This window comes from Thunnus thynnus, chromosome 23 (genome assembly GCF_963924715.1).
Source record: "Thunnus thynnus chromosome 23, fThuThy2.1, whole genome shotgun sequence".
Lineage (NCBI taxonomy): Eukaryota > Metazoa > Chordata > Actinopteri > Scombriformes > Scombridae > Thunnus > Thunnus thynnus.
This window is the reverse complement of record NC_089539.1, coordinates 6,206,331-6,220,198: the sequence shown is the minus strand read 5'-3', so window position 1 is coordinate 6,220,198 and position 13,868 is coordinate 6,206,331. Positions and strand designations below refer to the sequence as shown.

Genomic DNA, 13,868 nt, shown 5'->3' with positions numbered 1-13,868 from the left:
GGAAGTTTACCTTGAGGAAAACATTGATGAGGAGAAGTTGTTACAGATTTGTTCAAATGTACATTCTGCGATCTACAATTGGAGGCGAAAGCTCTTACAATTCAAGATTCTGCATAGAACATACTATACTCTAGTAAAACTGAATGCCATGCATTCAGAAATGTCCTTTTTGTGTTGGAGGTGCAAGAAACAAAAGGGGATCTTTTTGCATATGCTATGGTTTTGTAGTGAACTCACCCCCTCTTGGGAGGAAATATGCTCTGTTATTTCATTATGCTTAGAACTCAATCTAATACCCACTCCTCATATCTGTCCACTTGGTAATTTAAATGTTGGGGATTGCCACCAAACTAAATTCTGTAATCTTGCATTTATTGCTGCAAAAATATATTGCTGTTGGCTTGAAAGCCTCTCCCCCTCAAGACTGTCCCAGTGGAAGGCAGAGCTGTCAAGCTATCTCCCACTTGACTTCTTGTATAACAAAATGATAGGAAAGCTGGACACATATGACAAAATATGGACACCTTATGTAACTTTTATTGATAACCCTTAAATAATTATTGATGAGGTTATCTACCAATACTGAGGGACTGTCACTGTCAGGGGTTGGAGCACTGTCAAAGCTGGAAATGGATCTAAACTGTGCCTGTTTGTGATCACTTTTGTAGTTTTATATTCAAGCTCTGGAATTCATGCTTTCATATCATCACTTTTATTTGATTTTCCTTTATTTTTATTCTTTCAAACTTTAATACTCATTCACTTTTGTAATTATTGTATCTGTTGCTTCATCCCTAGCAGTGTTTTGTCTGTTCTGTTTATCTTGTCCTGCCTGTCTGAAGGTACCCAACAGCACCCCGATAGCAGGGATGGGTATGGGAGAGGGTGCTGTCCTCACATTTCATTAGTTAAAGGTTAAAGAATTGGCCAGAATTTTTGTTTAAAACATTCGCAAATTACCTAAAATTATCAACAGAATGTGAAGAAATAGCAGTTTTGACATCATGTCAAAGACCTATATGTATTGTGTTGATATCTACTAAAGTTATCATGCAAACCAGCTAGCCCCGGCCCCATCCAGCGCGTCCTGGCTCATAATACTACCTTGTACCACAGGGTCTATAGTGAGTTACTATAGCGTCCAGTCTGCCCTCATGAGAGGAAGAAGAAGCAGCGCTGCCTTGAGCCCTGGCAGCAATGGCGGAGCCAATCTGAATTTTCGATGTAGGACTGTTAATGTGTCAATTTATTAAGTTTGAATATTTTTCAGACAAGAAAGTAACCATGTGGATTACCAGTACGTGGTCAATTTATCCAAATAACGCCTATTTGGAAAGTTGCACTGAAATGAAAGCGTGTCCAAATTGCACCAAATTCGACACTGGATTCCCTTTGTTCCACAGCAACGCACCTGCCAAGTGTGGAGCCAGTGGTTCAAGAGATACACAAAGGACATACACGCAGACATACAGACAGAGATTCCTTTCTTTAGTAGATAGACTAGTGCAATGCCTGTTTAAAACATGCCTGTTTGGAACAGGGCGATTGCTTATTATTTCTCAAGAACCACATATATATGTATCAATTGACAAACTTATCAATTAAAATGATAAATATTTAATGAATTAAATGGTTTAATTCCAGACAGAAATTTCGCCCGTTAGACTAAACTGAGATTGAACCGTAAAAGCAGTTTACCTCCGTTGGTTCATCCTGCTGGCCATCAAACATGTCTGCACTCTTATTGGGTACTTATACTGCCTCGGTCTCTGTTTTTTCTCCTGTGTATGCTCGCTCTTCTCTCTAGGGCAGTTTAACTTAAGTTTTTTAATATTGAATGTGTTGCATGTCCCAATTGCACCAAATTTTGACAATGCACTCCCTTGTATTCCCAGCAATACACCCACCAAATGTGAAGTAGATCGGATGAATAATTCTCAAGATATTCAAAGGACAAACATACATACATTCATAAAGACAGACAGACAGAGATTCCTTGCTTTATATAAAGAGATGCATAACAAAGGTTACGGTATTGTAACCCTAGTTCTAATAGCACAGGCAGCACCATCCACTGGACACTATGGGTAATACTCTCCTCCAATCACACTCACATATTTGCCCATTGAAATTTGCATAAATGTAGTCGCCCAATCAGGATGTGCCTACCTGAATATGTGTGGAGCCCACAGTATATAAGGCAGCAAGACTGCTGTCTCCCATCCCACAACCTCTTCAGCAAGTGGTGTAAGAGTGGCAGGGCCCCTTGGTGGAGGGCTCTGCTTGTGCTAATAGAACTAGGGTTACAATATCATAACCTTTGTTCTATCTCACACAGGCTCCACCCTCCACTGGACTCCATGTCTACAGTGGGTGGAGCCCAATGAAGGAACACTCTGCCACGACATAACATCAGACCCAGTCTCACTGATCCTGACCGGCTAAAGATTAGTTGCTGCAGCCCACCTACTTCTTATAACCTAGTCTGCCTCAGAGGAGAAGTAGGGGCCCCAGCCAACCCAGGTAGTATGCAACTGATCTGGGTAAAGCATGGCCTAACCTCGCAAGGGTCCACCGATAAGCAACAGACCCCCTGCACACCTCATTCCCCAGATCATCAAGGAGCATGGAAAACTGCAGGTGTATCATGCCCAGATGAGGTTCAGATGAAACACAACTGACACACATCTACCCTTTTCACCAGTCCTGTGTCGTTCCAGCAAGCACAGACTGTGAAAAGAAGTCCGACATGTCCAAAAGATAGAACCGTATGAACAGACAGGGCGTAGACCACAATGCTACCATGCATATATCCTCAGTACTCTACTTATTAAACACGGCTGCCGACACTGCCACACTACCATACTGCCACACTGCATATAGAGTTTGCCGAGGGTGTGGGGAGCCAGGGAATAATCAAACGGCAGTCTGTTGTACTCGTAGACTATCCCTTGGAAGGCGAAATGCAGGAATTTTCCTGAGAAGGAGGAGTGGGGGTGGGGGGGCATTTAGCTGAAAAGATGCCAGGGAAACGCCTAACACTCCCAAGTTGTTGGCTGCCACAGCCAGCTGTGTACCCAACTGGAAAATCTTGTCCAAATATTCCAGCGTCTCCCTGTCACGCAATAACGGTGGTAGCAGCTTGCTGCTTGCTGACCGGCCAGCTAACTGTGGAATCAGGTGGGCAGTGAGGGCTACATTGAAGGGGGGCACGCTAGGGTAAGTAGTCTCTGTGTGGCCCAGCTCCCTGAGAAAATCCACCCGTCCTGTAACTGGGGCTCTTGTCTTTAATAGCTGCTGCCAGGACACCCCACACACTGCCAGATATCTGGGAGGGGAAGCGAGACCAAACCCCCCTGGGCTGGACGGAGGGTAGGGGTGAGGGCAGCATTAGCCCAACATGACCGTTCATGTCGGTGGCAGACTTCTGTGGGACGCTGACGTACTGGGCACCGATGTTGTTGTCATCATCTACAAACGGAGCCGTCATCTCAGCGGGGATGACCAGAAGTGGTGATAGTGTGTCATCGGCTGGAGTGGGGGTCTCGGCGTCATCAATCATTCATGAGGAAGTGATCCCACCGCTGCTGGCATCTAATCTTGGGCAGCTCTCAGCAGTCCATGCAGGGTGGTGGCTGCTGAACACCTCTCTCCATGCAGTCTCATCCAAGGCACTTCAAGCAGAATTCATGAGGCTGTGCTGGCTATGGGGCCGGAACACAACAAGTGACAAGTTTTTTGTGGCGGCAACTCCATCCTAGGAGAAAGCAGATAAATTGGCAAACCTTGCTGTCAACGAAGAGAAAAGGATGGCAGATAGTGGTCTCGCTGCCTTATATACTGTTGGTTCCACATGTATTCAGGTAGGCATGTCCTGACTGGCCAGCTACATCTATGCAAATTTAAGTGGGCAAATACATGCATGTGATTGGAGGAGAGTATTACCCATAGAGTCCGGTGGAGGAAGGAGCCTGTGTGAGATAGGAAATCCAGTTATATGTAATGTTGAATATTTACTTCCAAGCAGTTGTTTCCCATATTAGTGCTTGATTGAACTTCATAAAATAATTTAACATTTTTGTCTGCTTTCCTTGTGTCTTCCTTTCTTATGTTGTGAGTCTTGTAATGTGTGTTAAACATTTTATTATGCATGTTTTTCTTCAGTGGTGTCAACATGAAAATCTCCATTCGAGCTTCAGGATCTGACAGTGTCACGGTGTTGCCAAAAAAGGAAGGTAATGCACAATTTTTACTACTACTGTCACCATAACCTGTATGAATAGTAATTCAAAATTGAATGTCTTACAAATTATTTGAAATAAAACAGTCAGAGAAACTAACATTTGTAAAACAACAACAAAAAAAAGAAAATAAACCAACCTACCACTTTATTGTAGATAGCATTCTCCTGTAGAGCTGCCAGTTTGAAAAGAGTGATGGGAGCATGAAGCACTAGGCTAAAAGTATTAGCTGTCAGCAGTATATCTAGTCATTGGGGAATCAAGATAAGCCATAAGAGGTTTTTAAATGACTGTATACCATTTAAATCATTTGCATGTACCAGTGCCCCGTCAGAAATAAATCTGCATGATTATTATTTATCTTCCACATATGTAGGCTACTTTTTAAATAAGCACACACAATTAAGTTTCTGCACATCTAAATCTCAAAAAGCATATCATGAAGGTGCTCTCATTTCATCTTCCAGTCACAGCAGTGTAACATGTAATATATACTTGAATAACCACTTAAATAAAATAAATAATATTCCTCGCATCAAAATACTGGGTGAATTTTAGAAAGAATAAAGAACACAGACATCAGTCAGTATCAGTCATTCCTCTTGTCCTCTGTCCTCCTCCCTCTGCTGCTGATGTGAATCAATACCTGCAGGTGCCCTCTAGTAGAGAGAGCAGAGGCTGGTTTGTTTCAGCCAGTAGCTAAGTTTATAAGAATATGCCAAATTTTAATTTAATGCTACATACAGACAGCTTTCATTTTAGCTTGTTCATGACAATTAGCTGTTAGCCTAACCAGCATGCTATGGTTGTGTAAACCAGCGGTGGATGGGACACGGTGGACCAAGCAGTTGAAAATATTGCTTTTCTACATGTTTATGCCTGTTGAGTTGGTGGTTTGATAAATTGCTTATTGGCTTTTATTGCACTTACAGCAACGAGATGTCATCAACTCGAGTAAAACATTATTATCACTTCACCTGGTTCACTGTCTCCTCTCTGCTGCCCGCTCAGTGCCGCTGTGTGTGTGTGTGTGCGTGTGTGAGCCCCGCTGTAGGTCAAACACAGAGAGCAGGGTAAGGGACAGAGAAGCTAGCACAACCACAAATGACACCAAAACGTGGTGGAGAACTCTCTACATAGTTTTTGTCTGTTCATTTGGCACTAAGTGTTATAATGGTAACTGGAAAGTTTCCAAGTGACAATGTTGTTGATGCAGGAGGCTTCGTATGTTGGACCAATCAGGTATCACAATAAACATGGATCTTACCATCAGGTCAAAAGCAATGAAAGGGAGGGGGGACTGCTTGTCAACAGATCTGAAGAATGTGGCTGTCCCATGTTGTTTTTGCAATGATTAACCATAATAATTTTGTGTTTTGACAGTTGTGCTCCTTATGGCCAGTCTGGACCTGTGTTTGTTTCTTGTTTCTTGCAGTTTTGAAGAAAGTTTTCTACATTCATATGTCTAGTTAGCCGTATCCTTTAACTCCTCCTCAGATCAACCAGAGGTAAAGAGCAGCACTGTGCAGTTTGGACCCGCTGGTTATTACTACCAGGGTGTGTGGCAAGCACTAAGTGGCACCACAGTCCGCCAGTTCAATACTCCTTCTGCCATCAACCAGTGTCTAAAAGGGAAGTTTGTTCACCTTCGTGGAGACTCCACCATCAGGCAGTGGTTTGAGCACCTCAACGCAGTACTACCAGGTAGTTCATCTACAGAAAATCTCTGGCAAAGGTTTGATTTTGTTCACACTGCAGATTAATGTGTCCCAATTTTGTCCTTCTGTAATACATTTAGATCTAAAGGAGTTTAATCTGCACAGCCTGAGGAACCTTGGACCTTTCATGGCCTTAGACTATGCAAACAACATTTTGATTAAGTACCGATTCCACGGTCCCCCTGTCCGTTCTCCCAACCACGTCCCAGCCATCGAGCTGCACTACATTGCCAATGAACTAGACCGCTTAGTTGGAGGCACCAACACTGTTGTCATTTTTGGCATCTGGGCACACTTTGGCTCTTTCCCTATTGAGCTCTACATCCGACGGCTGCAGAGCATTCGCAGGGCAGTGGTGCGGCTGCTGGACAGGGCTCCAGGTACGCTAGTTATCATCCGGACTGCAAACCCCAGAGCTTTGACGCTTTATGTTGCACTGACCAACAGTGACTGGTACTCGCTACAGCGTGACAAGGTGCTCAGGGCCATGTTCAAAGGACTAAATGTTCATCTGGTTGATGCCTGGGAGATGGTCTTGGCCCACCACCTGCCGCACATCATCCATCCACAACCTCCCATTATTAAGAATATGATCAATGTTGTCTTGTCCTACATATGCCCTCAGCAGGGTGGCTAGATTTGTATTTGTTGGGGGAAAGGAGTGGGAATCCAAGTACTTGTGTTGAGTTTACATGTTTCTGTTTTCGCCAGATGCTGAAATGGACCTAATATTTCATGCCTTAAACTCAGTTTGAAGTTGAACGTGGAGAAATTTCCCCCCTTCACCAGATGAATGAGAGAACAGCCTTCTAGTGTCAAACTCTGCACATACATCATTCTGCACAGTGAAGCTCAAACATCCAACTGACGTGAAAAAAGCGAATCACATTTTTGAGTGAAGCAGGACTTTAAAAAAAGACCTTGCAAGAATAAATGTTAACTGCACAAAGTATTCAATTGTTACTGTATCATTTAAATGCCTTGTTCATTAACCAGAACCACGCGAACAAGAATATGGATTTGAAATAGTTTAATTGAGAATAATGAAAGAGAGCTGAGATGTTGAATGATGGGTGGGTTGGGGGACCAGAGGAAGGGATTAGGGATGGAGGGATGGAGGGATGAAGGGACGGAGGGAAGAAGGGGTGAGGGTCGAGGCATATGGGATGGAGCATTGAGGGGATGAAGGTCGAGGGATGATATATCCCCCCTCATGTTAATGGAGTGGACAAAATATTAGGAACACCATTCAATATAATGCACCCCATTACACCACCATCACCACCAGCCCCTATGACCTCAATAATAAGCATAAAGTAAAATTATCACCTTTCTGATAATGTTGACTAAATCTGCAAATCTATAAGCTTCATAAATGTAGAATTTATGGTAGAGCTGTTGTATTGGATGGCATTAGATTGCACGTTTGTCGTTCCTAATAAAGTGTCAGGTGAGTGTATGTTCTTTTATTATATTCCAATTTGATATAATGACATATCTGACAATTAAAATGAACCTTGAACCTACGTACCACTCTGAAGAGTATGTGTATTTCGATTTGTAGGGTGAATCTGTGAAATGGTTTAGATGTAGATTTCAAGCAAGGTACAAATGTATATCAGTTCAAGAAGATGTACAAAAAAATATTTTTTGAGAGGTACAGGGATGAGGAAGGGGCCTTGTTTCCCTCAGGACTGTGATGCTCGTTGTTGATGATGATGTTGTTGTTATTCCTTTTTTTCTCTGTGAGTGTTGGGACATGCTGAGTGGGCACCTGCATGATGATTATGTATGTTTAAATAGGATAAACATTAAGGCAATTATTTAAGTTATATTTGATTGATACTGAGGTAAATTACCTTAGTATTAATCATGTATAACTTAAATATTATACATACATTATAAATATTATATTATACAACTTAAATATTTATCTTAGATAAATATTCAAGTTATACATGTATACTTTTTCCTTCTCCTTTTCAGACATGTAATATTTATCTATGTTGTTTATTGAGAATTTGCTGTATATGTTTACCGTTCATTTTACTGGTTATACTTGTTTTGTATTCTTACTAATTATTTGTTGCATATTGGAAATTAAAAAAACAAAAAATAAAAAACCCTTGAACAATTCCAGGAGGGTTCCTGCACCTTCAGCAGTTGGAAGCGTAATGAAGTCAGCTGTTAAATCCCCAAAATAAGAAGGAGAGGTAGCAGAAGAATGAATAGTGAGGAGAACATAATTGTGATTGTGAGAACTTGTCTTTCTTAACCATCTCACTGTCACACATGTGATTCGCTAAAATTGTATATTCTTATGAAGCTACTATCTCCTATCTCTTTTTGTTTGTTTGTTTTGTTTTTATTTTTACAGCTATGCTGGTAAGAGACAAGTGTCACAATCTGCTCCTCAGTCCCTCTATGCAGCCATGTTCTCTTATCCCCAGGCCTCTGCATTGCTCTCTGACTCTGTCTCCAGCCCCTGCTCACTTCTCCCAGTGTACTTTCCTCCAACTCCCCAGACCTGCCGTCCTCAAGCTGTCCACCAGATGCCCTCAGACTTTCCCTCCTTTCCCAATCTAGACACCTGTTCCCACTTCTTATCAGTCCTGCAGTTACCTGGCCTGTCCGCCCACTCCTCACCTGCAACTCATTCCCTCATCAGCCACTCACTACTTATACCAGTCCACTTCCATTGTTCCATAGCCTCTGTATCTGTGTTTTGTTCATCTGTTGTTCCTGAGTCCTGTTGCCTGCCTGTTTTGGACTTTGTCTGTTTACTGCACTTTTTTATTACTGCCTGTTCCTTGTCAGATTACTTTGCCTGTTTGGACTGCTTTCTCTGGTTTTGACCCTTACCCACCTCACCATCCAGTAAGCCTTTGTACCTCCATTTTGTGTATTAAATCATTGAATTGCATCAAGCTTTGCTTCAGATGTCTGCATTTGGGTCCTTCCCCTGTATCTCTGTTGCCCCTCTTGCACCAGCTGTGACAACAAGCACCATGCATACTGGGGCAGTTTTTATGTGACATGGCATATGGGAGTGGTTTAGAATAAAAGATATCAACAACATGAGATACTGTGGCCCATTATTGCTGTGGGAGGGATATATGCTATAGTGTTTTATTTGCTCACTACCCATAAATTACCTGGATGTCAAGCAAAGAGAACAGACTTTGCTGCAAACCAGTGGGCTATACTTCAGGATCAAGCTGGGTTTTTTCCGGAGTTTGCTGTGGTAAGACATGTATTCATCTTGTAAAATTGTATTTTCTTGTCTTTTATAATTAATATTTATTTTACTTGTGTTTTGTTTTTTAATCTAATATAGTTTTTAATCATTTTTTCACTGTTATTATTATTATTATTATTATTATTATTATAGCTTTTGTATTAGTCTCGAACTGTTTTACTGTTTACTGTCTACACTAGTTTTGTTTATTATTTGATTGATTTGTGATGGCAACGGGTACAGTGCAGGTAGAAATATGAATGCATGTGCATGTGGGCTGTGCTCATTTATCTTTATAAACACAACAATAGTGAAATACCCTGAGTTGGAGTGGGGATAAGTGTCAATATGTTAACATAATAAAGCATAGTCCATTAATTCATCATTTACCACACATGAATTTCCTTAGTGTATGATCAAGTGGTGAAATCTTTTTTTTTTTTTAGGCAATACGCCATAAAAGGCCTATATTTAGTTTTAATCTGATAGGGACAAAACACGGGGGCAGCAACCGAAGATGAAAAATACTGAAACAATTTCAAACAGATAAAGTAATGGCTCAAAAACACGGGGCTCAAGTGCATGACTCAGAGATACTGATAAAAAGTTAAAATTGTTCACCTTTATTAAGGTAACACAGGCAAGAGCGGGTTTGGGGAAAAGGCAATGGGCAAAGACAGCTAGCAGGCAGGTAGGTAACAGGCAGGCAAAAGGCAAAGTCCAAAAAACGAACAGGTCATAAAAGAGGCAGGATAAAGATAAGGACACAATGGAGTTAACGAAGAAATGGGGAGCAGGTGGATGTGGGGAATCAGTTAACTGGGAAAGGTGGGAGGGGCTGGGGTTACTCCAGGGCAGATGGGACTTACTGGGTACATCTCAAGTCTCTTATTTTATGGCTCCCTGCTCCTCGTCTGAACCGGAAGTTGTTCCTGATGCGCCATTTTGACGAGCGTCCCAAGTCTCTTATTTTGCTCGGAGGAGCGAGGAGCGAGGAGGGATCTCTGAGGAGCGAGGAGCGAGGAAACACGAGAGCAGTCTTCACGGAAGTCTTTTACAGGCCAACATGCACCCTTGTTCGATATCAATTATTGATTGGATGCTGCAGCTGATCAGATTGATCTGATACATCACTGCAGTTTAATACCGAAGTGGAGACAGATTACAGATTAAATTTAAGTGTATCATTCCCAAGTTTTATGTTTTATTTGTTTTCTGATTCATCATATAGTTAAAAATCTGTTAATTGTCGGTCTTATCAACAAAAGAACCATACCGAACTTTCTTCATTTATTAGAAAGATTTTTTTATTTCTTCCATTAAACTGTTTCTTGCTGACAGATAGACTCTTCTTGACTTTAATTTTTATCCATAATAACAGTTAAACACATTTATATTTTACATCATTTATGAAAATTCCTGAGCGTCGGGTTTGATATGAGTTACATCATTTCCATTTGCCCTGAAACATTTAGCCAAATAAATATTTTCCAGTGTTCAGAAGGCACCCTGATCATATTCTGGGTTATTGAATGATGAATTCACTAACAGGATTATCAAAAGATACAGATGCAAATAATCAATAAATAGTAAACGCATTCTGCAGGTAGAAATGGTTCCTGTGCGTCTGAGCAGGACACAGTATAAATGCAGGACGCAGGTTTTTATTTAGGTGTTTGTTAAACAGATAACAGGCTGCAGAGAGGAAACAGCTGCTCTAGCGGTGATAACTGTGAACCTTTATTAGTGTCAGCACAGTGCACGTGTGCAGACACAAACTCCATCACAAGTTTCTACAGCTGTTAAAGCCGACTGACAGCTGATCCAGCTGTGATCAGCTGTCACCGTCATCAGAAACGGACGTCGCCTCACATGACGCTTCAGAGGAGAGGACGTCTCATATCTCTAAACAAATGTTCTAGTTTCCTCTCTCCTCGCTTGGTTTCCTTGCGTCTCTCCTTGCATCCACGGTGGGAGGGACTAAGACGCAAGGAAAAGACGCAAGTGAAGGAAACGTGGATGCAATTTAAGAGACTTGGGATGCACCCACTGAATCTGAAATGACAGGACAATTAGTGCAGATGGCAAAGGGTAAACAGAAAAATTAATAACTGAATGAAAAGATGAACTGTGAAAGATACATAAAGACATATGATTGTAACCTCACAGTCTGATTCAATAACAATGAGTTTGGAATTTGCATTTGAAAATGTGTTGAGGTTAAAACTGAGAGTACATTTTTAGATGTCTTTTTGAATCTTGGCTTGACAACATCCCATCACCATATTTTAGCTATTTCAACAAATATATTAAATTTAAACATAGTCACTGAAATGCCAGTAAAACCCGTTAAGAAGATATGCATTGTATTAAAAAAACAACTCACTTTCCAGCTACATTTAATTTAATTATCTTAACATCTGCAGTGCACCACAATCCTGCTCACTCAGAAATATTAATCTCTAATATATGAAAACTATGATACACATTGGTCCATTAGTGTGACCAATTATAACATGAGAAATATGAGGTGATTATTCATTGATCTTATGTGTCTAAAGCTTCATACAGATTTCTTTTATTACCACATTATATGCAATAAACATTTCAGTGCAGAGGAACTGCTCTAACAAGCTGACAATCAGCTAAATTACAATCAGCCAAAATTAAAGCGGCAAGCAGCAACAAACAGGCTTTAGACTTCACAAGGGTGAGCAAAGTCACTTCAGCTAGTTTAATTCTGTTGAGGAGTGAGACCAATCACACACTTGTTTCATCATCTCAAAACCTGCAGCATTTCAATAATTACACACTGAGTTATGCCATTCGTCCCCCCCTTCATTGGAAATGAACGAAATTCGGTGTGTATGTTCAAGAGACTGTAAGTTTAATCAGGATTGCTCAAAGGCGTCTTGAGTTATGAGTCAATATGTGATAGGCCACAACCACGTGCACCAATCAATATGGCACTTGAGATTTTGGGTAATACTCACGCCCAAAGCATGCATGCCAATTTTAGTGAAATTCTGTCCATGGGGTTTTCAGATATACATTTATGGCATTTGCTGCACCCCCTATGGGTCGGGCTCACAATGCTTTGGTAAAACTATTCCCAAACATGGACTGAAGTAATGATTTATGATGACTGGACAAATGGTTAATGAGTTATGGCAAATATTTGCTAAGCCCTGCCCTTTGCAAGGATATTTTGGTTGATGTTTTTCGACCAATCTTGCCAATTTAACCTGAACTGGCTGACTACTGCATCCGACCATCTGAAAGATGTGTATAACAACCTCAGTTTAACACAGTTAATCACTAATCCTACAGGGCCAAATCCAAAAGATCATGCAAAATCAACCCTAATAGATTTAATCCTCTGCAATAGAGATGTCAAAATTACTGCTCATGGTGTATTTGACCAGTATCACTGTCCGACAACTTGTGTTAGAAACACAAAACTAAAAAGAACACAGTCACACAAAGTTACTAAAAGAAATTTGAAAGCTTTTAATGAACAAGCCCTTTTAAATGACGTATTTCACAGTGATATTCACTGCACCTCTTTTATCCTAGACGTCGAACTGGCTCTTGACCACTTCAGAAAATCCTTCCTTTTCATCGCCAATAAAAATGCACCATTTAAAAAATTTTAGAATAAAAAACAGGCTAAGTCCTTGGTTCTCCCCTGACTTATCTTCTCTTTTTAAGGAAAGTAATGAAGCGTCTACGAAACAAATGTACAGCTGCAGTTAGAGCTGCCAAGTCATCATACTATCTGGACTTAATTACTAACTCATATTCAGATTCAGCAAAATTCTGGAAAGCAGTCAAAAATAACAAAGCCACCACTCCTCTTCCCCCAAATCAAGTTTTACAGTTATTTTGTGACTGGACTGAATGATGTCTGTTCAGCTTTTAATAATCACTTTGCTGCTATTGCCCACTTATCTGAGGACAGACTGACAGAGACTCATTTCACAATTACAGACTGTGCACATACAGCTAGCCCAACATTATAGTTCTCTATTCAACCTTTCCCCGTTGAGCATGTTCTTTCCTTGTTCTGGAAGCACAGCAAGCCATCGACATCAGGAAGTCAGTTGGTGAGAGACTGGTGGTATTTTGGACCCATTTCTTTTAAGACTGTCTGCACCTATTATTAAGGAACATATTTTCAACCTTTCTATCTTATCAGGCATAATCCCCAGTGTTTCAGCCCACGTGGTCCCTATGCACAAAGGTGGAGATATCAACGATCCCAATAATTATCGTCCAATTTCAAAACTGTCTCATCTCTTAAAAATCCTAGAATCATTGGTGAATCGTCAGCTGAAATCATTCCTCTCAGAATAGTTGTCAGCTGTCACACTTATACACTTACGTATTAAATGATCTCATCCCCAGCATAGGTAACAAGAAACATTGTGCTGCTATATTCATAGACTTAGAGAAAGCATTTGACAGAGTCAATCATTCTCTAATTATAGATAGACTGCTCACTACTGACTATGATAAGGATGCTTGCAGATGGTTCCAGAATTACTTGTGTGACAGACATCAATGTGTGAGGATGGGGGGAGCCCTGTCTGGATTCTTACCTGTTACTAAGGGCATGCAGCAGGTATCCATTCTGGGCCCTTTCCTGTTCCCCATTTATATTAATGAAAT

The 13,868-nt window shown here is 40.9% G+C and overlaps 1 protein-coding gene across 2 annotated transcripts in view; it reads left to right on the top strand.

Annotated features, from left to right (window-relative positions):
* The window catches only part of LOC137175985 (NXPE family member 3-like), a 60,162-nt gene that overhangs the window by 31,566 nt on the left and 14,728 nt on the right, over positions 1-13,868 (top strand). Inside the window, exon 1 of one of the 2 annotated variants that reach the window (XM_067581936.1) lies at positions 7,943-9,203. The exons of the other annotated variant lie outside the window; for it this stretch is intronic. The gene's annotated coding sequence lies outside the window, so the exon portion shown is untranslated. Of the gene's footprint in view, positions 1-7,942; positions 9,204-13,868 lie in introns of those variants that run through there. 2 annotated transcript variants of the gene reach the window in all.